Raw genomic sequence first — 24,495 nt, forward strand, 5'->3', positions numbered from 1 at the left:
CAAGATGCTGCTTACCTGTTACCTGGTGGCACTACCATAGAGAATTCTGCTGTTGACCATTGTGAAGTCATAGCTACCTGCCACTAGGAATCACAATGCCAACCACCTGGCCTTGGGGTGGGTGGGTGGGGGCCGAGGAGTGAGACATGGGGCTCCCCTCTTAATTATACAAGGACAGGCTTGTATGTCTAATTGAGGTCCATTAGGACTTAGAGTGACTCTGGATGCAGCCCACTCAGTTCCAAAGGGTCTTCACAGAGCTCTACCCTTGCTGGCTCCCTGCTTACTCTGTGTTATAAAAGCAACAGTCAACATTTATTGGGTGCTTAGTAGGTGCCAGGCACTGTTCTCAGCCTTTTGTGTGGATTATCCCACTGATCTTCACCACCACCTATTGAGATCTGTTTTTACAGATGAGGGAAGTTAAGTCACAGATTCTGTGACCAAGGACATTCCTCTAAAATCAGCATTAAGGTCCATCCACTAAATCTTCTTTTCCCACTCCCGGACTGATCTCTTTCAAAAGGTGACTGCTAGCCCATTTCTTCTGGAAGAAGCTTCAACATACAGAGGCTCTCTCCCAAAGGTAGCACTCCCCCGAGGGTGCTGTGGGATGATGTAAGTATGTTTTATGTTTTCCAAGGTCTGAGATATTCAGTCAGGATACAGCACAGTGACTTCTGTTTCTTTCCCAAATCTCCTTTTTTTTTAAAGGGGAAAAGAGGATGGGAGGGCGAGGGCTCTGGACTCCCATTGCTCTGCTGCCTTGACCAGCTAAGTAAACAAGAACATGTATGAATCTCTAAGAATTAGCAGTGCTGTGGATCTAGAAGCGAGTCTAAATTCCTGCACAAGAAAGAAACTTTTCTCTTAAGTCAGTGGTTCTGGCCACTGGCAGTAAAAACACTGCTTGAAAGAACACAAGCCAAGTCATCTGGGTTATAAAACATAAAATCTCTATAGGTGATTCTAATATGCAGTTCTGGTTGCAAACCACTGACCAAAGGGAAAGTGTAGCAAAGACATAGGCCTGCTGAAAGATATACTGTATTTATCTCACCAAACAGAACATGTAATTATAGACTGAAGCATGTGTGGTCTGATGAGTTCATAGCACTCAGATCTTATACAACAAGGCTGTGTGTGTGTGTGTATATGTGTGTGTGTGTGTGAGAGAGAGAGAGAGAGAGAGAGAGAGACAGACAGAGAAATAGAGACAAAGACAAAAAGAGAGAATGTGATGTATTTGCTTTGCATTTGCTAGCTATAAGGTCCTGTCCAAGTGACAGCCCTGCCAACTTTTAGGTGACATAGAATTCTCTTGCTGCTTTTATTTTGTAATAACAAGTATTAACTTTCATTAACTGAAGTAAGAGACCATGATGTGAATCTGTAGACATTTTCACTGCCTTAAACTTTGGATTTTAATAAAGTCCTTCAAAGTTAGGCAAAAAGATTTTGGAAACCACCAAAAGAATTGGATTGTTTCTCCCCACCACAGTGGCTCAACAGTGGCACATTACTTGAGTTCTTTACTTGTTTCAGTGTTTAAAAATTAATCTGGCTAGATATATTCATGCTTTCTTTCTCTCAGAACTATTTATTTTTTTAAAGGTTATTTATTTATTTATTTATTTATTTATTTATTTATTTATGAGAGACATAGAGAGAAAGGCAGAGACATAGAGAGAGGGAGAAGCAGGCCCCCTGCAGGGAGCCCGATGTGGAATTCAATCCAGGACCCCAGGATCATGCCCTGAGCCAAAGGCAGATGCTCAACTGCTGAGCCACCCAGGGATCCCCCCTCAGAACAATTTAGATACTCTTCCATGGTCTTCTGGCTTTGAAAGTTATTGTGGTGAAATCTGAGACTACTCTGATTTTTTTCTGTTGCTTACACTAACTAGAATTTTTTATTAGGGCTGAAGATTCTATCTTTTTTTTTTTAAGATTATTTATTTATTTATTTATTTATTTATTTATTTATTTATTTATGAGAGATACAGAGAGAGAGAGAGAGAGAGGGAGGCAGAGACACAGGCAGAGGGAGAAGCAGCCTCCATGCAGGGAGCCTAACATGGGACTTGATCCCGGGTCTCCCGGATCTCCAGGATCAGGCCCTGGGCTGAAGGTGACACTAAACCGCTGAGCTACCAGGGCTGCCCAGAAGATTCTATCTTTATCCTTTAAATTAAATAATTAAATGAGATTATGTCTTGATGCCAATAATTTCTATCAGGTATTCCCTATTTATATACTCTAAGCATTCAATTGGTACATCCAGTTTTTCTTTCTTAGAGACTTTTTTTTTCTGTATTCTATCTCTGATTACTTTTTCCTTCCTACTCTTTGGGTTCTTGATTGTAAGGACATCAATTAGCTTTATGTTGGATCTTCTTTGTCTCCTATATTAACCATCCACTCGAATTGCTTTAATTTCTTTGTCTTTTCCATTCATTGAGCATATCCTATGTCATCCCTGTATGCCATTAATATAGTACTTAATCTTATTTACGATAGTTCTTGCTTTTTCTAAAATGTCATAAGACTCAAAATAGTGTTACAATCCTTCACTTGGTTTATTTGTTCTCCCTTTTCATCCCAATCTTTTATTTATGATCTTGTTTCACAATTATGGTTTTATTGACTTTGTATTCTGTGGGTCTATGCACTTGAGTGCCTTGGGCCATGCTTTTTCCAGACAGATTCCTTGCCTGTTGTTTTGTGTGTGCTATTTTGGTTGTTGGTGGTCTTTTTTTTTTTTTTTTTTTTTTTGTCTTTTATCTCCTGTTGGAAGTTATATACAGAATTAATATGCCATTTCCTTGCATCTTGTTCATGTTTATTCTGGATTATTTTCCCCCATCTTCCTTCTTTGAACTACATTTTGAGAGCTATATTTTTTTCTCTTATTTTTTTATGGCCTGCTTGTTTGAGCATGGGAGAAAGGAAGAAGTCAGATGGGGATAATTCTAACCCTTAGTAGGGTACTTGGATGTTTCTCCGTTTCTTGAAATCTTACCAAATGACCTGTATGTACCAGGGCACTCTCCACACAGTGGATTTTGATTTTCCTTTCATCTCAGACTGTGTCTTGGAAGATGGCAGACTTAAATGGCCCTTCTTATTTCCAGTGATAGCTATTACGTATAAATTGACAGTTTTCCAAGCACTATGATAAGCATATTGCATAATTTCTTTTCATTAAATCTTTGTGACAACTCACTCAAGTAGGTACTATTACATTGCATTTTTGTAGATGGAGTCCAAATGAGATTGATTCAATAGTTTTTCTCCATTGATGTATTTCTGTTATCGTGTCAGAATCAGATCTATTTAAATCTTTTGTAAATAACCATATTAATATGTTATATTTTAGGGAAAATATAATAAAGTAAAATATAAAATATAACAATTCCTTATATTGTACCTAACATTATAGACTAAACTCTAATGTATTATAAATATACAAATTAATATATAGTATGACAATCTCCTTTTTCCCCTGTTAAGTTTGTTTGGGGGGGGGTTCTATATTTGTGTTTTCATATTTTTTGGAATAAACTTTAAAATCTTTGATTTGTCAGAAGTCATTTGCTATTTTATTGGAATTACATTAGCCTACAGGATAATTTGAGAATCAACATATTTTTAATACTGAATATTCCAGTCAAGTATACCCTTGCATTTATTCAATTAACCACATATATTATGGAAATTCTTGATATTCTGAAGTATTTTTATATTGGTGGCTCTGGTGAATATATGTTAACCCTTCCACAGAAACACTACTATATATATATTTAAAGATTTTATTTATTTATTCATGAGAGACACAAAGAGAGAGTCAGAGACACAGGCAGAGGGAGTAGCAGGCTCCATGCAGGGAACTCAACGTGGGACTCGATCCCGGGTCTCCAGGATCACGCCCAGGGCTGAAGGTGGCACTAAACTGCTGAGCCACCCGGGCTGCCCTCTATTTTTAAACTTACTATTGTCTCTTATTCTAATAATTATGTGTTTGCTTTCTTTGAATGTTCCATGGTTAGAAAAAATCCTGTTGTTTCTAATAATTCTGTATTCTTTTCTGTACATTCTTTTCAATATATACAATTCTTCCTCCTCTTCTTCCTCCTCCTCCTCTCCCTCCTCCTCCTCCTCTCTTTGGTCTGATTGCATTGGCTCATTCTTCAAGAACAATATTAAGTTGGTCCACTCGTTCAGCTCAAGACTGCCATCAAACTCAGCAGCTTAAAGCAGCCATCACCCAGCCTGGCTTATTTATACTTCAAGGTGCTCTGCAGACTAGCAAGTGTTGATTGCTCTAAACTGGAGTAGGCTGGCTTGGCTCCGGGCTATAGGTTAGATTCAGGTGGGGAACTTGATTTACTCTTGATTTATTTTGTGTTTATGTTCAGAAGTGTGCCTCTCAGCCTTCTAAGTGTAAATACTAATGTTTAAGCCAAGATGAGCCTTCTCTTGTTTGGAACCCAAAGCATCCAGATTAACTTACCACTAAACTTATGTGCTGCCCAGACAAACTGTGTAGAGTTCAGCAGCCATTTGCTGTCACTTCAGTGGTTTCTCTCAGGCTCTGTCTGCTAATGTGAAGTAGTCCCTACCTTCCTCCTTTCCCTGGAAAGCTGTGCCCTCTAGTCTGATGTTTCTCACACTTTAGCATGCATTCAGATCACCCGGAAGTCTTATTAAAAGTTTCTAAATGCTTAACATCACTCGGCACCAGGGAAATAAAAATCCAAACCACAATGAGATACCACCTCACACTGGTCAGAATGGCTAAAATTAACAAGTCAGGAAACAACAGATGTTGACAAGGATGCAGAGAGAAGGGAACCCTCTTGCCCTGTTGGTGGGAATGCAAACTGATACAGCCACTCTGGGAAATAGTGTGGAGGTTTCTCAAAAAGTTAAAAATTGAGCTACCTTATGACGCAGCAATTGTACTACTAGGTACTTATCCAAAGGATACAAACATAGTGATTCAAAGGGACACATGCACCTCAATGTTTATAGCAGCATATAACCAAAATATGGAAAGCCCGCAATAGCCAAAATATGGAAAGAGCCCAGACATCTATCAACAGATGAATGAATAAGGAAGATGTGGTATATTTATTGGAATATTTCTCAGCCATCAAAAAAATGAAATCTTACCATTTGCAACAATATGAATGGAACGAGAGGATATTCTGCTAAGTGAAGTAAGTCAGGGAAAAACAAATACCATATGATTTTATGCAAACGTGGAATTTAAGAAACGAAACAGATGAACATAGGGGTAGGGAAGGAAAAATAAAATAAGATGAAAATAGAGAGGTAGGCAAACCATAAAACAGACTCTTACCTATATGGGACAAACTGAAGGTTGCTGGAGTTTAAATTAAAAATTTTTAAAAAAGAAAACAAATTAAATGCAGTTTCAGATTCAGCAGGTGGGACCTGAGATTTTGCATTTATCACAAGCTCTCAGATGATCTTGGTCTACATACCACTTTGAATAGCAAGGCTTTAGACCATGATAAGAAAATAATTTTTACCCAGTTTAAAAAAATGATTATACACTGTTAGTGACAGCGTGGAGGGGACATAAGAGGGTAGGAAGATACTAGGCTAGATTTAGACCCTGTCAACTGTGTCTGCTCTCAGTTTAATTTTCACACACTGGGAAGTTGAAAAAATCAACTGTCAGAAGGGATGTGAACATATTATGCATAAACCATCCAGAGGAAAGGTACCACTCATTCTCTTATGATTAATAAAAATGATCACTAGGATTTCCCAGGTAAGTTATTGTCTACAAAACAGCTTCATGAGAAAGTAGCTAGAAAGTGAGGACTAAAAAGAGATATTTGGCATAAAATGCCTATCACTGTGCCTGGTATACACTTAGTAGTGAATGTTAACCATTGTCATTTTTATTAAACCTTTAAAGACTGAGTAAGGATAAAGCTGTGCTTTCCAAATGAGTCTTACAGAGGGGTTTTCACTTTATTCGCTTTATTACTTCTGTTTTGGTGTTGTGTGTTTTGTGTATGTGTTCTCTTAATGATTGAACTCTGTAACAAACAAGGAAAATAGATAATGAAAACTATAACTATCAATCTGAGAATGGTACTGTTTGCATCAGTATTCTTTAAGCTGCTAGAAATAACACCCCCACACCCCACCCCTGACTATTAAATTTGTTTTAAGTAACAGGGAAAATTTATTATATCACTTAACAAGAAGGCTTGAGATAAGGGTAACCCTGCTATTCATCAGTTCAGTGACTGGATGGGTTTTCCATCTCTCCTACTCTTCATTTTTGTTGTGTTGGTTATACCCTCATCATCTCATGGTAGCTTCAGTAGTTCCAAGTGTCACATCCAGACAAGACAATGTCTAGGAGAGAGAGTCTCCTTTTCTGGGTTTGTCTATTTGAGAGGGAGGAAATATCATTCCCAGAAGACCCTCAAAGACTTCTCTTCTCTCTTACTGGTCATATCTGGATCACATGCCCCTTCTTAAGATAATCCCACCGGCAAATAGAATGGGATCACCAGCCTTGTCTATACAGTCCATTCAGGAATTGTCTCTATGTCATGCGGGAGAAGGATGGAGACCACAACAGAGAATGAGGCACACAAGAAGGAGGGATGAGCTTTCTGGGGGCACAGAGTGAGTAGAACTCTAAATATGAAGGGAGCTGGCCAAATTTTTATGGTGACAAACATTTTTGAATTTTCCACTTAGGACGGGAGTTCTTTCTTGCTGCAGCTGTCTCAAATATTTGTCATTTTCTGTCTAAATTTTTAGTGACTGGGAACTCATTATTTTGCGGATTTTTGACCTTTTCTTCCCTTATGGGTCCTTACCCACCCTCCCAGTCAGCCATCAAAGGAGCTTTTACAACACGAGTACCAAGCCCTTTTAAGGAAGTGTTACTGTTAGCTTCTGATGGTGGCGATGACCTGTCTTATGCTCAAAACCTCAGCTGTGCTCTCCTCTCTATGTGTCTGTGTCTGACCCTTATGATTCAAACCCATATTGAACAACGCTGACCTCACTTTCACACTGTCCTCCTGATGTTTCATCACCATACTTTTACAATTGTCATGCCAACATGGCACCTGAAAGTAGTTGAAAACGGGCTGTTTTAAAAGACTCATCTCGCTTCCCACTTTGATTCTCACTACTACCAGTAAGCACCGCTCACGCCCCACAACCACCGAATGCCATGGTTTCCAATTCTTTCATGAATAGGAAATATTCAGGGTCCTGCAGCTCTAGATTTAGAATCCACTAAGCATATGACCCATTTACTCTGAACTCTGAGCAAATCAATTGACCCTCTATAGTGACTAACTCTCAGATATGTACACGTCTAGGGAGATTTAAGTCCTGACCTTCTACTTGCTCCAGAGTAGTTCACCTTTGTTTAGTGGCATTGGAAAATTCACACAACATTTATTTCTTGCTCTAACAGCCTTCTTGGAAGCTTCAGAGTTAGTCGATTATCTATTCCAAGATGGAGGAGGAATAACAATGGTATTAATCTCACTGCTGTGTGATCTAACCTTTCAAAGTAGACATTTTTCAAAAGGGCAGCATTAAGAGCTCAGCGTCCCAGCGAAGGTAGATTTCCCATAATCATGTTCATAATTAAAAAAATAGTCGCAAGGAAATTTTATCATTTCAGGAAACTTCTGCTAAAAGTGTTATATTTTTATGCTTTTGAACCCTTGCTAACTTTGCTTTTTTTGCATCATTGCCTCTCTATAAAGACTATAGCCCCATGAAGGTCAAGAGAATAAGGGGTGTCTCTGTGATTGGCACACTAACTTTGGCTGACTAAGCTTTATGGAAATGAGGAGAACATTACCAATGTGTGTAGCCTGCATGGCCTCGTTCAGGAGAAACTTGATGACAATCTGTGGTACCAGAAGGGCAGAAGCTCCTCTGTGCACCCCGCTTCCTGCACAGCCATCCATCAGGTGAACTGTGGCTGGTCTCCAGAGGCTTCTCAGGCACAGAAAAGCTACAGGTACCTGTCTTTCCAATTGTTTATTGTTTCAAGCTGCTCAATGATGCTGTTGTCATGTCCTCTAAACGAAGCTTCTCACCCCAACTTCCCGATGTTGATGAGCAAGAGCCAGGTGACATGGTTTAATGGGGACGGGTGGCAGGAAAGAGCACACCTCTCCTTCAAACAGACCTTAAATCAGACTCTACGCTCAACCTTTAATATCTATCCAAATTCTGGGAAGCTAGCTAAAAATGCAGAATGGAGCTCATCTCTAGATAATTTGATTCAGAAGGTTTGCACAGTTTTGAATCTGCATTTTAAGCAACATACCAGCAGATGAATCTGAGAGGAGTACAAAGAAGAGCCACTTTGAGAAAATCTGCCCTAAGTCATAGATTTGAGGACCAGCATCAGCATTAAGCATCCTGCCTGTTACAGCCTCTCTGCGCAGGTTCTTTGTATACATGAGCATCCATCCTCACCAGCCTTGCAAGTTCGGTGGCCCAGTTTACAGATGAGGGGAGTGAGGCATCCAGCGGTTAGGACATTGGATCAAGAGCTCACTGCCATACGCTGGCCTGTTCCTGGGCATGAGCTGGAGTCTACCTTATTCGACAGCCTATGTTCTTTGGTCTGGGTGACACCATTCCCCCCAATTAATGATGACTCAGGTCCTGAACTAGGCTCTGGACAGACCAAGATGAACGAGATAGTGTTCATTTCAAGGACTCATTTTAGTGGGTTTTGAGGGCTGGTTTCTGTCTCTCTCCTTCCAGATGTGCAAAAGCAGCTTGCTCAGTGACAGGCAGGGCCAGAACTAGGAAATAAAAACCACGTGGAGATTTTTCACCTGTACCACAATGATAGATTCAGTATATCACTTGTGTGGCTTATAAGCTGCCTTGCTAGCTTTGAAGGACCTCCAAAATAGTTTAGTCCATGAGGCATTTAGATAGTGCTCCATTCTTTTCCAAGTAGTGAGTCTATTTTTGATGATGCTAAACCTCCGCAATGCATACCTATGCATTGCATTGTGTGCCAAACCAAATAAGATGGCTGATACACGAGCATTTTGGGAGGATAAAAGCACTATGCAATGAATTGTGGATATGTTATCAAAGGTCCTGTTGAATGAGTCCACCCAAAGCTGGGCTTTGAATCTCACAAAGACCACTTGCTGAATTAGTCACCATAGGCCAGGCACAGCAGACATGTATGTTACTTTGTGTTTTCACAATAATTCTCAGACTTTTACAGAAAAGAAAACTGAGGAAAGAACACATGGCTAGTACGTGGTGATGATGAGGGCTGAGCCCAAGACCTGAGTCCTTTTGTTTAAACACTGTACATCTTTCACTCGTTCCACTTAATATATTCACTTTCAAGATGGAGGGGCCCTTTGAGATAATGGAGTTCAACTTTTTTTTTTTTTTAGATCTTATTTATTCATCAGAGACACACAGAGAGGCAGAGACACAGACAGAGGGAGAAGCAGGCTCCTTGCAGGGAGCTAGATGTGGGAGTCCATCCTGGGACTGGAATCACACACTGAGACACTCAACCGCTGAGCCACCCAGGCGCCCCTGGAGTTCAACTTTATTCCATCATAGAAATCAGCTCCATATTATCCTCTGAATAGTCATTGCCTTCTTCTTGCACACCTTCAGAGGTGCATGCTCTACACCTCACAGGTAACCTTCAGCTTCCTTCTTGCTTGCAGGATCACATGCAACCTTCTAAGACATCCATATCTTTACCCACTTACCTTCCAACTCTCTTCTCACCATTGCTTTAGAGACACACTAGTCCTCTGCTGTCTACTAAGTTGACTACATGCATTCCCAACCTCTGCTATTGGGTAAAACCCTCATGTGGGGCAACCTCTTTCTCTTTTCTGCCTGCCTGAGTCTACTCGTTCTCAAGTCCAGTATCAAGAACCTCTCGGTCCTCAGCAAGCTTTCCCAATATCCCAGGGCACCTGCTTCCTACATTACTCATGTACTTCCTAATGCAAGTTGTTCTCTAATGTTGACCGTTTTGGTGCTGTGGTACCGATAGACCCCATGAAAGGAAGGGCTTTGTCCTATTCATCTTCGTATCCTCAATGCCTTGCTTAAGTCATTTTTCAAGAATGGTCTTCCAGTTGTATTGGTCTGGATAAAAACTATTCTGCCTAGCAGATCCTGTATTTTCTATTTTGCATTTATTTCTCTGTGTTGGTGAAGCACCCAGCACACAGTCAATTCTAACTAGCTGAATGTTGTTGTTGTTGTCATTGGAGCTATGTGGTGACCAGGCTAGGAGGAGAACTGAATCGACTTACTGGGGCTAAGAAAATATTTATGATAGCATCATTTGTAACAGTAAAAAACTGGAAACAATTTAAAAGTCCGTGTATATAAAGTTAAGAAATATACAGAGCAAGATTATGTGTTATTTACTGGAAAATGCATATTCAATACAATTATACAGCAGTATGTACCACACCAGGGATGAGGGAGAAGGTATTCATTTTTTGGAGGCTGCTCTAATAAAGTGTCACACTGAGTGGTTTGAACAACAGAAATTTATTGTCTCACGGTTCTGGAAATTAGAAATCTAATATCAAGGTGTTAGCAGGTTTGACTTCTCCTAAGGCCTCTTTCTGTGGCTTGCAGATGGCCACCTCCTTCCCATGAGGTCCCATGGTCTCCTGTGTGCAGACATCCTTGGTGTCCAAATCTTTCTTATAAGGACACCTGTTAGATTGGATTAGGGCTTACTCCAATGTCCTCTGTTTACCTTAATCACCTTTTTAAAGGCTCTACCTCCAAATGTAGTCACATTTATGAGGTACTGGGGGTTAGATTTGCAACCTATGAATTTTGGCAAGGGGTAGGGGACACAATTCAGCCCCTAATAGCAGAATTGGCTCCTTCTGAGGGCTGTGGGGGGAGAATCTGTCCCACGCAGCTCTCCTAGCTTTTGGTAGTCTCAGGTGTTCCTTGACTTATGGATAGTGTTCTCCTGTGTCTTCACACTGTCTTCCCTCCGTATGTGTCTCCTTGTATGTTGATGTCCAAATTTCCATTCTTTTATAGAGGCATGCATCACACTAGATTAAGGCCCAACCTTATTTTAATTTGATCATCTCAGCAAAGATCCTATCTCCAAATAACTATCACATCTTGCAGGATTCAGGGTGAGGACTCCAATATAGGTTTTTGTTTTGTTTTGTTTTGTTTTGTTTTGTTTTGAGGGGGGATGGAGTGGGGATGGACACAATTCAACCCATAACAGAATATGGAGGTTGAAGAAGGTTCATAAGGGACTTTGTGTCATGCATATGTCATGTTTCAGTTCTTAGGTGAGGCTGTGTTCATAGACATTTTGTAACTAGAACAATGACAACAAAAGCATTGAACAAGACTACTATTTATCTTCATGGGAGCTGGAGCCTTAGCGTGGAGTGGACATTTCCTAGCATGTGTGTTTGTATCCCCCACCACCACTACCCCCAGTAAATTCTAGCATACAGCCCAGTGCTAGCGAGGCAGTCATTGTATCTTGGACCAATTTGTTCACTGTTGACACTTTCACATCTTCAGGCATTTCTTACAAGTTCTGAGCCTAAATCTCCCCATTCACCTTCCATGCATAAGTGCTAGGGATGATTTCTATCTGTGGCCACATAGAATACTTCTGTTGTCATTTCCACCTGGAATGTCTAAAAGTGTTGTAGAGCACACCCTCTCTCCTACCTATCGTCCTACCCACTGCCCCCCAACCCATTGCTAATTCCTTTCACTCCTCCTTATACAATCCGACTTTTGTGATTTAGGCTGCTCTTGACATTGAAATAAATAGGCATTGCCTCATCCCCATAGAGCTTGCATTTTAAGCAGGTCATTACATAAGCAATAATTTGATATCAATGGTGATAAAGGGCTAGGAAGTAAGGAGTAGTGCAAGTTCTCCACAGAGAGAGCATGGGGTAGGGCTACACTGGGAGAAACCAGGAAATCCCCCTCCTTGGGGCAATGCCAAGCAGGGGTAAGAACTTATTGGCTAAAGAGGAATGTCCAGCATGAAGAGGAGGGAGTATATGCAGTTTGATGTAAGGCCTTTGCTGTGGCTAGTTAGGGACCTCTAGGTCACATTAAAGACTGTGACTTTAATCTAAAGGGAAAGGGGAAAGTGTGGAAAGGTTTTAAGTAGGGAAGCACCATGATCAGATTTGCACGTTAGAAAGACCATCTCAGGGACTTCTTTGTGGCTCAGTGGGTTAAGCCTCTGACTCCTGATTTTGACTCAAGTCTTGATCTCAGGGTGGTGAATTCGAGCCCCATGTTGGACTCTACACCTACACCTAAAAAAAAAAAGACCACCTTCTGTAAGAGGTGGGGTGAAAGATTGTATGAGTAACAATAAAGTGAGTTGTCTGTTAGACTATTCCCAAGTGCAGGCTGGAGGGTGGAAATAAAAGCAGCTCTGAGCATAGTGGACATGGTGACATGTTCAGAAGTGGATGGTTTTGAAATATGTTTTAGGATATAAAACATGATAATTTATTAGAAATAGAGGGTGAGGACAATACCCCCTTAGCCCCTACCTCTTAGCCCAAGGGGCCCTTACCTTGGACTAGGGATTGCCAAACTCCAGTCCATGGGTCAGGTATGATCTCTATCTTATTTCTCTTTTTAAATAACATTTTATTGAAATACAGCTACACTCATTAATCTATGTATTGTCTGTGGCTACCATGGTGCTACAGTGAAGAATTGAGTAGTTTGTGACAAAGGCTATCTGGCTCATGAAGCCTAAAATATTTACTATCTGGCCCCTTACAGAAAAAAAAAATTTTTTTTTGACAGGCCATGCTTCCAAAGACCCCACATATCCAAACTGGCACAAAAAATGAATTTTTAGTAAACAAGTGAGTCCCTCTCAGCCCAGGCAAATTGCTTGGCTCTAACTCTAGGCATCTACTGTTAGGACCAAGGATGTTCCCAGGGAGATGCTTCTTTCCATCCCTTCTTCTTAAGTCCTGTAAATGGATGTGTCTAAATGCTTTGGAGGCTTTTGGCTTTTGTCGTTGCCAACACTTTCCAGTGCAGGGAGGATTTGAGCAAAAGGAATGCTGATATGGAATAAAAGACTAATTAACTTGTCAAAAATCATTGTCTAATCTATAGCATGAATGAAATGAATTATCTGTCACAAAGAGTAGTTTCATAGTAGAACTCAGAGCATCCATGTGTTTGTTTTGCATTGTTTTGCAATACTCCTACATCAGTGCAGTCTTTGTGGTCATGGCACATGGTAGATGAAGAATATTTTGCTATATTAAACTATTCATATTATTCTGGTCTAGAGGAAACATGAATGAAGTAGGATACTGATTCTTTACAGAAATGTAAAAGTAATACATATGCATATGAACTCCATTTCTACTCTAATTCTGGGCAATCATGACTTTGTTAAATTAACATTTGTTAAGTAGAGCACAGGGTGAGCTGGATGGTGAGCTGAGGTTCAACAAAAGACTATGAGAGAAATTGAAATAGAGAAGTTTATCACTTACAGGTCCTGGAGGAAATACCCATATGCCTTGAGGGGCCACACGGGGAGGACAAGGCAGGTATAGACAGAGAGGCAAGACCTGGGGCACCATCCCTTTATTAGGGTCTGGGTGTAGAGTGCTTTGGGATTCCCAGGCTAAATACAGATTTGTCAATTCAAATCAAAGAGATTAGGGTTTTGGTAAATTCCATGGGGATCTTATCTAAGCGGTGCACAAGAAGAAGGCCCTGGGAGATGGAGGAGACTGCTGATCACCAGGGTTTTGTGGGGAGTCATATTTGGAGCTTACATTTATTTATGACTCTGTGGGCTATTATCTAGAGCACATGGTTGTACAAGGGGCTAATGGCAGTTTAAGGTCCCTGCAGGGCATGTGGCTACACAAATGCATGTGGAGACAGCAATAGGGTGGAGTAGCTTAGCTGAACTCTTGACATGGGTCCTGAAAATATTAGGGTGGAGGAGGGCAAGGGAAGGGTCAAGGGTATCTCTTGGGTTGCTGGTGTGATCATGAAGGTGGCAGAGATGACAGCTGGTTTGGAATATGTTGCTTTTGAAGAATGTTTGAGAATCCAGATAGAAGATATAGAGTAAATGTTTAGATCCATGCTACTCAGAAGGGGATAAGGATGGGTTGAAGACAGAGTTGTCAGTCATTGGTAACTGAGCTCATGGAAGTGGTGGCAGTCTATTGGGAAGAGGAATCTGGAAGAAAAAAAGAGCTTGTACCCTTGGCATACAGTGCCTATTAACAGCTGGGTGGGGAGGACAAACCAGCTATGAAAGATGTAGAGAAGGAGAGGTCCAGGAGGTTAAAGAAAGGCTTAGAGACTGAAGAATTAGAGAATTAAAAGCTCAAGAAAAAGTTTCTTCAGAGGGAGGCTTTGGTTAATTGTGTCACATAAGCTAAGGGCTAGATTTGGCTCCTGGAAGCCATTTGTGACATAAGAGTCATTTCCATGAGGCTTAGGGGGGAAGGATGTAGAAGCTTTTGGGAATGCTATGAGGAATGCAGGAGACATGAGGCATGGAAACAAAGAATGTAAACAGGGAGTTCAGGGGGAAGAGGGAATAAAGTGGTAGCTGGAGGAGGATGTAGGACCAGATTTATTTAATTTAATTTAATTTTTTTATTTTTAAGGATAAGAGAGCCTTAGAGATGTCTAAGGGTTGTTGGAAAGTCTCCACCTTGGAGAGAGAGGTTGATGATAAAGGAGAGACAAGAAATTACAGATGCATTCTGAGCTTATTGGCCTCACTATCCGAGTATTGCAGCCTCACCCCTCAAAGTCTCTTTTGAGTCTTTGGCACTTAGGAAAGAGTGCAACCATTTTGCTGGGAGAGATGACAGCCGTGAAACCCTGAAAAACCTCACACTCACTTACCCAACTATCTGCATAGCATTTGGTCTTTGACTCAGTTGCATACGGAAGAGGCTTTTGTTATTTATCCTTTCAGAAAATGAGTTGCATTTAAAGTAGATCTCATTTGAGATCCAGAGCCTGTAAGGCTATCAGCCTGCTAGATAGAAATAGCTTGTTGCTCTCTTGGTTGATTGGAGTCGTAACAGCAGGATTTCATGTTTCACAAATGATTACATCCTGCATGGATATCTGACATATTCTTCATCACTGTTTTACTCGATTAAAAATGTTGCATTCTACGAAGAAATAGCATTTAGGACACACAGGTCTCTGAGTGGCAGAGTTTTCAGAAAAGCTGTCATTGCAAAATGATATTTAGAATCTTAGAGATGGCACCAAGCTGGGAAATTTACATACTATCAGGAAGCAGGACTGGCTGTCTGGAATAATTGAAAACTCTAGTAATAACATGAGTTGTCCTAGGGAGTAACGTTAGGAAATGTAATAAACATTTTTCAAATCTGAGAGCTTTTATTTTCCATCTATTTACTATACAAAGATGCTGTCGACCTCACAACTAAATATTTTTTCTTGATGTGCTTTACTTCCCCAAATGCTGATCACCATTATTACTGGTGCCTTTTGGAGCAATTGTGCTAAGTGCTTCATATACATTTCCTCATTTTAGCTTCATAATGATCTTGAGAGATTACATTGTTTTCATTCAGTGGAGGAGAAAACTGAGGCTTGGAAAAGTGCATTGCTTCCCTAAGTGTCACAGGCATCATATGTAAATGGCACAGTTTGGATATAAAGTCAGCCAGGATGACGAGCCCTTATGTTTAACTTCTTCATTTCTCCATATAGAGGTGAAGGGATTTTAGTTTCTGCTCTGAGAGCTTCAAATCTGACTGGAAGCATATCATATGTGTCCACATAACTTTTCCATAAGACAAGAGTTAGTAAGTATAATAAGGGGTGATTTGGAATTTAGGAGAGTGAGAAGTGGCTGGGTAGTGGGGCTGTTCTCAAGGCTGGTTCATCATCAATCCTCAGAGCTAGAATTGGTGGAATTGTGATTGACACGTGGGAGTGAAAGATTGTTAAGTTGGAAGGAATGGTAAGGGCAAAGGCAAGGTCAGGATAGAGGCACTGTCTGGAGAGCAAGGGGGCAGTCCTTTTACTGATGTTTGAATGTGAAATAACACTGAAAAGACCTGTCCAGGTCAGAGTGCGGAGGTATACAGATGGCAGGATGATTATATTCTCTCCCTACATTCTGGAAATGAAGGCTGGAGCTGAGTTGGATAAAGACTTGACTGTCATGGGAAAGCCAATTCAGCTTCTACCATCCAAAGAAAGGAGAGTGAACTCAGGTGTTATAACTAGGAAATAACAATACTAAAAAAAGTTTTATCTTTCTCCTTTCATCATGCAGTCAGTAACAAGTCCTCACCTTTCCCTGGGATAGGGACTTTCAACCTTGGCTATATATTAGAATCTCCTGGGGAAATGTTAAACTATTAAACTTGAGTGGCACCCTAGAGTAATAGAATCTCTTGGGGATGGATAACAAGCATTGGCATATTTTAAAGCTTCCCAGGTGACTCTACTATGTAGTTAAGACTGAGTACTACTATGTTAGCAGGTCCCTCACTTGTTAAGCGAAGGAATTATTTAATTTCTAGAACAGGCAAGTCTGGTAACTACAGTGCTAGTTGTGCTGGTAATAGAAAATGAAACATCAGGAAGGAGACCTGATTTGAGAAAAGATGAGGAGAAACATCTGTTGTTAAATATATTGAAATTAGAAAGTCCAGGTGGAGATTGGGTGCTCCTTTAAGGTGGGCTCTCCCTGGCACTGTGGTGTCATCTGTAAGTACTGTTCCCTGAAAATAGTAGCTGCAGAATAAACATTGGAATCAGGAAGTCCAGCAGGCATTTGGAGCTAGGGTTTTACATGCTTATGAGGTAAGTCAATGTTCTTAAGACTCAGATGTTTGAGCTACGTGTGCATTGCCAATAGTGTAAGTCATCTAGATAGAAAAGAAAAGCTGATGGCGCAACATGGTGGCATGCCAGTATGAAGGAAAAAGAACTAGGAGAGAGAGAGTTACAGATGGAGAATAAAAAATAATGCAAAGATGAAAAGACAGAAAAGGAGTCCACGCAGTCAACTGTATGAAATATTACAGGAAGTTTTATTTTATTTTTTTATTTTTTAAAATTTTTATTTATTTATGATAGTCACAGAGAGAGAGAGAGAGAGGCAGAGGGAGAAGCAGGCTCCATACACCGGGAGCCCGACATGGGATTCGATCCGGGGTCTCCAGGATCACACCCTGGGCCAAAGGCAGGCGCCAAACAACTGCGCCACCCAGGGATCCCTTACAGGAAGTTTTAAAAAAAAGAAGTTGAAGGAGAAAAAATTCAAATCCAATCCCATTGGTGCATATGGGATAGACAGAAGTATTATTTTTAAAATCATACAAAGAGTATTGTTCACTGTAGAAAAAGTAAAAATTATAATAACTAAAATAAATAAAACCCAATCACTCATAATCCCACCACTCAAAGATAAACACTTACTATTTATTTTCCAAACATATATCTGAGTTTTTTTGTCAACACAAATAGAACATTATTTACATAGTCATATAGAATCTGTTGTTTTCATAACACAGTATGCCATGAATATCTTTCCGTGTCAATGACTATACACATTGAAAATGGCTGCAAGTTATTTTGGTTATAACAGAGCTACCATAATTTACTTAATCACTTTCTTATTAGCAGTTTTTAATTTTTTGACATTTTAAGCTTTTTAGTGATATGCACGTGTACATGTGTTTGATTATTTCTTAGTTTAAGTTTCTAGGTGTAGAATTTTTACTAGAAAATTACACAACTGGTTACTTCTTCATATGCTCAACAATACTGGAAATATGCTTTCTGTATCTATCGATTTATCAAGGAAAACAGTGGTAGTCCAATGGTGCATTTATGTGCTTTGCTTTGATTCCTAATTATGTTCAGTCCTTCCATATGTATGTAGGACATATGTATTGCCTCTTTAACTGAATTCTTTTCATTTCCTCCACAGTATTCCTATTAGTATATTTTGGTCTTCTAGGAATACTGTCCATCTGTTGCCCAGAACACCTTTTCCTTCACATGTACGGAGCAGAGGGATGCTTGGCTATTTCCTCATCCCAGTTCACCTTGCCTGTTTTGCAGGGCTGAAATTATGTTATCTCTTGTTTTCTATTCCTTTGGATATTGCAGAAGGAACCTGGGATGGAAAAATGTCTCTGGGTGGGTTCTCTGAAAGGTGCTGAGAGAGAGAGTGATGTGAAGGATGCTATAATGCCTCAGCCACTGCAAAGGGAGAGGGCAGAAGCAGGCATAAACAGAGGAAGAAGGCAAACCCATGAGGCTGTCCAACAAAACCTTGACAGTGCTTCACGGAGCTCTGGAGGGAATGTTGCCTGACACACTTGGCCCTGATGCCCTCACCTCATTCAGTCAGTGGATAAGTATGTCTCCTGATGAAGCAAATAAAAAGACAAGATGCTTAATTAAGCTTGAATTATAGATGAAGAATTAATACTTTTAAAATATGAGTATGTCCCCCAGGCACCTATCTGGCTCAATCAGAAGAAAGTGTAATGCTTGATCGTGAGGTCATGAGTTCAAGCCCCATGTTGGATGTAGAGATTTTTAAAAATAAATAAGAACTTTCAAAAAATATGAATGTGTCTTCAGTGTTGCATGAGACATATTTATGTTTAAAAAAACAATTGTTTTCCTGGAAGTCAAATTTAACTGGGTGTTTTGTATTTTATGTGGCTACTCTAGATGTGGGCACTAACAAAGGAGGAATATTAGATGAGGTGGCTCTGCTGAGACAGCTCTGAAGGAGCTGGTAATCGTAGGTGATTATACATCTTGTATTTGAAGCAGACATTTCTGGATGAGGGGTCTGGGTGGTGGGTTTCCATATCCAACAGAGTTAAACCCAGGACTCTCCAGGCCTGAGCTTGAACTGGAAGTCCTCGGAGAACAGCTCCAATTAATTGTTAGAAGAGAAACAAAGATTGGGGAAAAAAAATCAAGGAAATCATAAGTGATGGAACAGAGGAAGCAGATAATGTGGGAAAGTGGGACATGGGTTCCAGGCAGAGATTTTGATGATCAACAGTTTGGCTGGAGTGTTTTAGGTCCTGTCTGTCTCAAGGATGAGCACTGACCATTACGAATGGCAGAGTCCCATTTTTTTTCCCCCCGCAGGAAGCCTGCAAGAGCCCCTAGTCATCTGGGTGTGCTTGTTGAATTTTTATGGCTGTCTAATGACTCTTGAATGAGAACTAACAGGCTTGGGCTCCTATTCCTTTATTCCCTTAAGAATGGATGAGGTTTCAGCTGTTCCAGAAAAGAGGACAGTGGGAGGCTCACACTGCATGTGGGCTGTTGGCTAACGGTGCTCATTTCCCGCAACAATGAAACGGCGTGAAAAGGAGTCTTCAAGAGGTCCCTGGGCTGCCTGGAGACTCCCTGTGTCGTAACACAGGACTAGTTTTGGCATTCATGAATACTAAATGAGAGCAAAGAGGTAATTTAACTTAATGAACTGAGAAAGCTTTGCAAGACTTCGTGAGTACTTCCCAGCCTATGCGTTACCTTAAGTGCCTACTAAAAGTAGAAGAGATGTGATGCTTTCTCTCCTCTCTCTCTGTCTTTTTTATTTTTAACTCATTACTAATTCTATCTCTGTTTCCATATAAGGGTCTTAATATAGATCTTGCCCTAATACTGCCAGACTAATCTTCCTTAATTGCAACTTTTATTGCATTATTTTCCTGCTTAAAAACCTTCAATGGCTCCCTATTTCCTACTATAAAGTCGTCTTGATTTAAAAATTGCCATAATCTCTCTGGTTTTGCCTCACACGCCAACTGTATCCCTTTCTAACCCCTAAAACATAACCAGTTGCCTTGACAAGCTTGCCCTAAATTAGGTATTTTAACAATGAACCATGGGAAACCTTCACAGGGCACATACATTTGGGTATTATTTTGTCATATTTTCACAAGGGACAACTTGAGATAACTGTCGTATATTTTTTTCTCAGTGATCTAAATGCAGCTGTATTTTCATGATCCTGAAAACCTCCTCCTACTTTCTCAGAACTTTTGGTTATCTACCTCCCTGCCTATCAGCTGGAATCTTCCTCAATCAATGGGGCTTTGATTATGGATATCTAGTAAAGCCTCTGCTTTCCATAGGAGATCTGATCATCCTTTGCAGAAATGAAACAGCTTGTGTTTTGTCAACATCAATTCCCAGTTTAGATTAGAATCATTAGTGGCAGAGCAAGTGCTATTTGGCTAAGCAGTGATAATTAAAGCAGCAAACAGGGACCTGCATAAATCTGTCCGTGTTTTACATGGATAATGGAATGAAGACCCGTTACAAGGACTTTTGAAATAGATGGTAATTGGAGCTCAGTGGTACATCCCCACCCCCACACTCTGAGACCCAAGGTAAAATACCAAGGGGACATAAAAATGCCTCATCATCACTGGAAATGACAATAGAGTTCCAGCAACATTAAAGTATTTCTGAGACAGTAAGGAGGAAGTGACAAAAGATACACAGTCTCAATTCCCCTTGTATACAAAAGGCAGATGTTAGCAGTGGTGAGTAAAGAATGGTTTACCAGCACTCCAGAAAAATAAAACCCCGACTTGCTGTATTCCTGTCATGGCCAGTTTCAGGTCACCATAGCAGACCTGGGGAGAAATGCACAGATTTGGTTCGTGCAAGGCTGCCCAAGCAGCTCCATCATCCCACTGAAGATGTGGGAAATTAGTCCAAGTGGTGACTCAGAATAAACCTCTGAACTGGATGTGGGGGTGTGAGGGTCTGCAGTGGGGACAAGAGGCCAAAAGAGATAAACATCAACTCCTCAGACCCCTTTTACTGCCAGTCCACAGCTTCCAGGAGTATCTATGCTGAGGAGGTAGAGGAACAAGTCAGTGAGAGGAAAAATCTAGGGCAGACCTGGTTTTCTTTCCATCAGACTCTCAGCTGCCCTCTTTTTGCAAAGCAGACACTGTGGCCTCCATAAAGGAAGACCGTAGAGAAGCCAGGTAGAAGAAAAAACTAGATTTAGAAAGATGTCCTAGGACAAAAACGCTCTTAAAATAGAAAGCATATAACATGATGACAAAGATATGACCAGGCTTACTGTTGGCACATTAAGAATAAGACCGGGTTAAGGGCACCTGGGTGGCTCAGGTGGTAAGCATCTGACTCTTGATCTCAGGTCAGGTCTTGGTCTCAGGGTCTTAAGTTCAGGGTCATGAGTTCAATTCCCACGTTGGCCCAACATGGAGCCTAATTTTTTTTTTTTTTAAATGAGAATGGGTTAAACTTCTGAGCAATAGACAGAATATTCAGATTGGGTGATAAGGAAAATTCTAGCTGTTTGTAGGAGAGACACCTAAAGGAAAATGGCACAGGAAGTTAAAAATGATCAGTATCGCAGGAAAATGAAAAGTAAGACTCAGAGCTTAATTTTACTATTACACAAAATGGAATTTAAGACTAAAAGCACTGGGGCACCTGGGTGGCTCAGTCAGTTAAGCATCCAACTCTTGATTTCAGCTCAGGTCATGATCTCAGGGTGGTGAGGTCTAGCCCCGTGTCAGGTTCCATGCTCAGTGGGGCTCCTTCTTAAGATTCTATCTCTCTCCTCCCGATATCCCCTGCTCACATTATCTCTCTCTCTTTCTAAAAAAACAAAACAAAACAAAACAAAACATTTAAAAGCATTAAGTAGGAAAAAGGGTTATCGGGTTTTTCGTTTTTTAAAGATTTTATTTACTTATTCATGAGAGACACAGGCAGAGGGAGAAGCAGGCTCCCTGTGGGGAGCCCGATGTGAGACTCGATTCCAGGACCTTGGGATCATGACCTGAGCCAAAGGCAGACGCTCAACCACTGAGCCATCCAGGCATCTCTGGTTATTCGGTATTAAAGAAAAATTCAAAACAAGAAAAGACTCGCGAAACTTTATGTACCAAAAAAATATAATGTTGAGGTGTATATAGTGTTACTGTTTGGAAGATGAGAAGCAGTTGATACAACCTTGGTGTTGTACTTTAACCAAATGTGACTTTTAGAATTTTCCAACAAAAGTATGATATAGATGAGTGGAATAGTTTAATTACTACATTGGATTTAATAATTATATACATAAGATGTTTGTACTCCAAAAAAATATTGATTCTCTTCAGTGTCCAGTGGAACATGGTAACAAACATTCAATAAACATTTATTTTGTATTTGCCAATGCCAAGCCTTATATTCGGTAGGGGACAAAATGTGAACAGGATTGTCACAGACCCTGTCACAGGGAGCTCATGTGTCAGGCACTCTTCTAGAAATAGGGGATGCAGCAGAGAACCAAACAGATCAAGATCCCTGCTTTCCTGAAGCTTATATTCTATATATCTTAGTTGGAGAAAACAGATAATAACAAAGCCGTATGGATCTTTCTTTTCTAATTAAGCTAATGCCATATTTTTGGGGGTCATGGTATCATTTTCATCATATCCTTTATGTATTTTAAATTTCTAAATAGTTTATAATTGCAGTTTTTATGTACCTTTTGGTCCAACACTAATTTTAAAAGAACATGTAAAAATTTTCCCATGTGGCTAGAGTTTTGGGGGGCCGCCCCTTTATTATATTTTAATTTCTTTTTGCTTTGAGCCAGAGAATGTAGCCCAAATAATTTCTTCTTCTTAAAACTGATGAAAGTTTTCTTTGTGGCCTAGTTTAATGATGAAATTCAGTTCAGCGTCTCCACATTGCCCAACGTCATTGGAGCCAATTCATGTATTCCACATGCTTCAGCCCTGCTGAACTCCTTTCATTTGCTTGAAACCCTTTCCTTCCAATTTTGGGACTATAAATCATGTTGTAACAGAACACTTCTCTCTTTTGTTTATTGTCCTCATCAGAGTTTTTCAGAAGAACAAAACCAATATAGAGTGTGTGTGTGGAGAGAGAGAGAGAGAGAGAGAGAGAGAGAGAGAGAGAGAGAGTTTTATTATAAGGAATTGGCTCGTGTAACTTTGAAGGCTGAGAAGTCCCAAGATATGCAGTTGCCAAGCCCAAGACCCAGAAAAGCCAATGTGTAGGTCTTGTCCCCACCTAAAAGGCTGAGAACCAGGAGAGTCAATGATGGAAGGTCCAGTCAGAAGGCCAACAGACTTGAGACCCAAGAAAAGCCAATGTTTCAGATACAAAGGCAGGAAAAGACTGGTGCCCCAGCTCAAAGCAGTCAGGCAAGAGGAGCCAGAGGACTTCCCTCTTATTCAGTTTTTTGTTGTTGTTGTATTCAGGTCTACAGCTGCTTGGATGAACCCTGCCCACATTAGAAAGGACAATCTGCTTAACTCAGTTTATTGACTCAAATGCTCACCTCACCTAGAAACTCTCTCATAGACATATCCAGAATAATATTTGGCCAAAAGTCTGGAAGCCCTGTGGCCCAGCAAGATTATGTTAGAGGGTCCCACTGGGTGTTCCCACAGCATCCTGTCCATCTCCTATCCTGATATTCTGATATAGTGCCTTCATTTGCTTATTCAGTTGACTAGATGGTACTCCTACATCTTTAACTATCACCTGATCAGAGAAGCCTCCCCTGAACCCTATTTCCATCACTCTCTCACTCTGTTTTATTATCCTCCACACCCAATGTACTTGGGTGTCTCTGTTATGGAGTCCTCCCACTAGAATATAAGTTCCACAGAAGTAGGAATTTTGTATATTTTTATTGACTGTTGCATCCACTACTTCTGAAAGAGCTCCTGGTACAATGTGGGTATTCAATTAATATGCAGTTAATAAAAGCCGGGAATAAATAAAAATAATTTATTACAACTAATTATATTATAGGTATATAAGGATAGTTCATCATTAGGTATTATGTAGAACATTCTCTCGAATGCAATGAAGCAATCAATATGTAAAAGATTTTTTAAATGTCATGATCTTGATGTCAAAAGGAAAGGATTACAAAAAAAAAAAAAAAAACCCACCAAAACTAAAACAGAACTTTAGCAATCTATAGTTGAAGGTTTATTCCTTAAATGACAAAAAAAAATCATAGTTATGATGAGATATTAAAGACCTATCATTAAAATGTATCAGGGTTCAGTAAACTATGGTCTATAGGCCAAAACTCATTATGCTCCCTTTTTATTTATTGTTTATAGCTGCCTTCATGCTATAGTGGGAGAGTTAAGTAGCCTTGACAAAGATGATGTGCTCCCCAGAGCTAACAATATTTACTATTTGGCTCTTCATAGAAAAAGCTTGCTGACCTCTGACAAAGATAAGAGAAAAATCTGTACACATAGATATTGTCAGCCTTATTTTAGAATTTCCATAAGCACAGTAAGATTTGAAGTAGAAAAAAAAGAAACATTAATTAGTAGGGAAAAATAGAGAAAAATCACCATTATT

Source organism: Nyctereutes procyonoides, unplaced genomic scaffold, assembly GCF_905146905.1.
Source record: "Nyctereutes procyonoides isolate TBG_1078 unplaced genomic scaffold, NYPRO_anot_genome, whole genome shotgun sequence".
Classification (NCBI taxonomy): domain Eukaryota; kingdom Metazoa; phylum Chordata; class Mammalia; order Carnivora; family Canidae; genus Nyctereutes; species Nyctereutes procyonoides.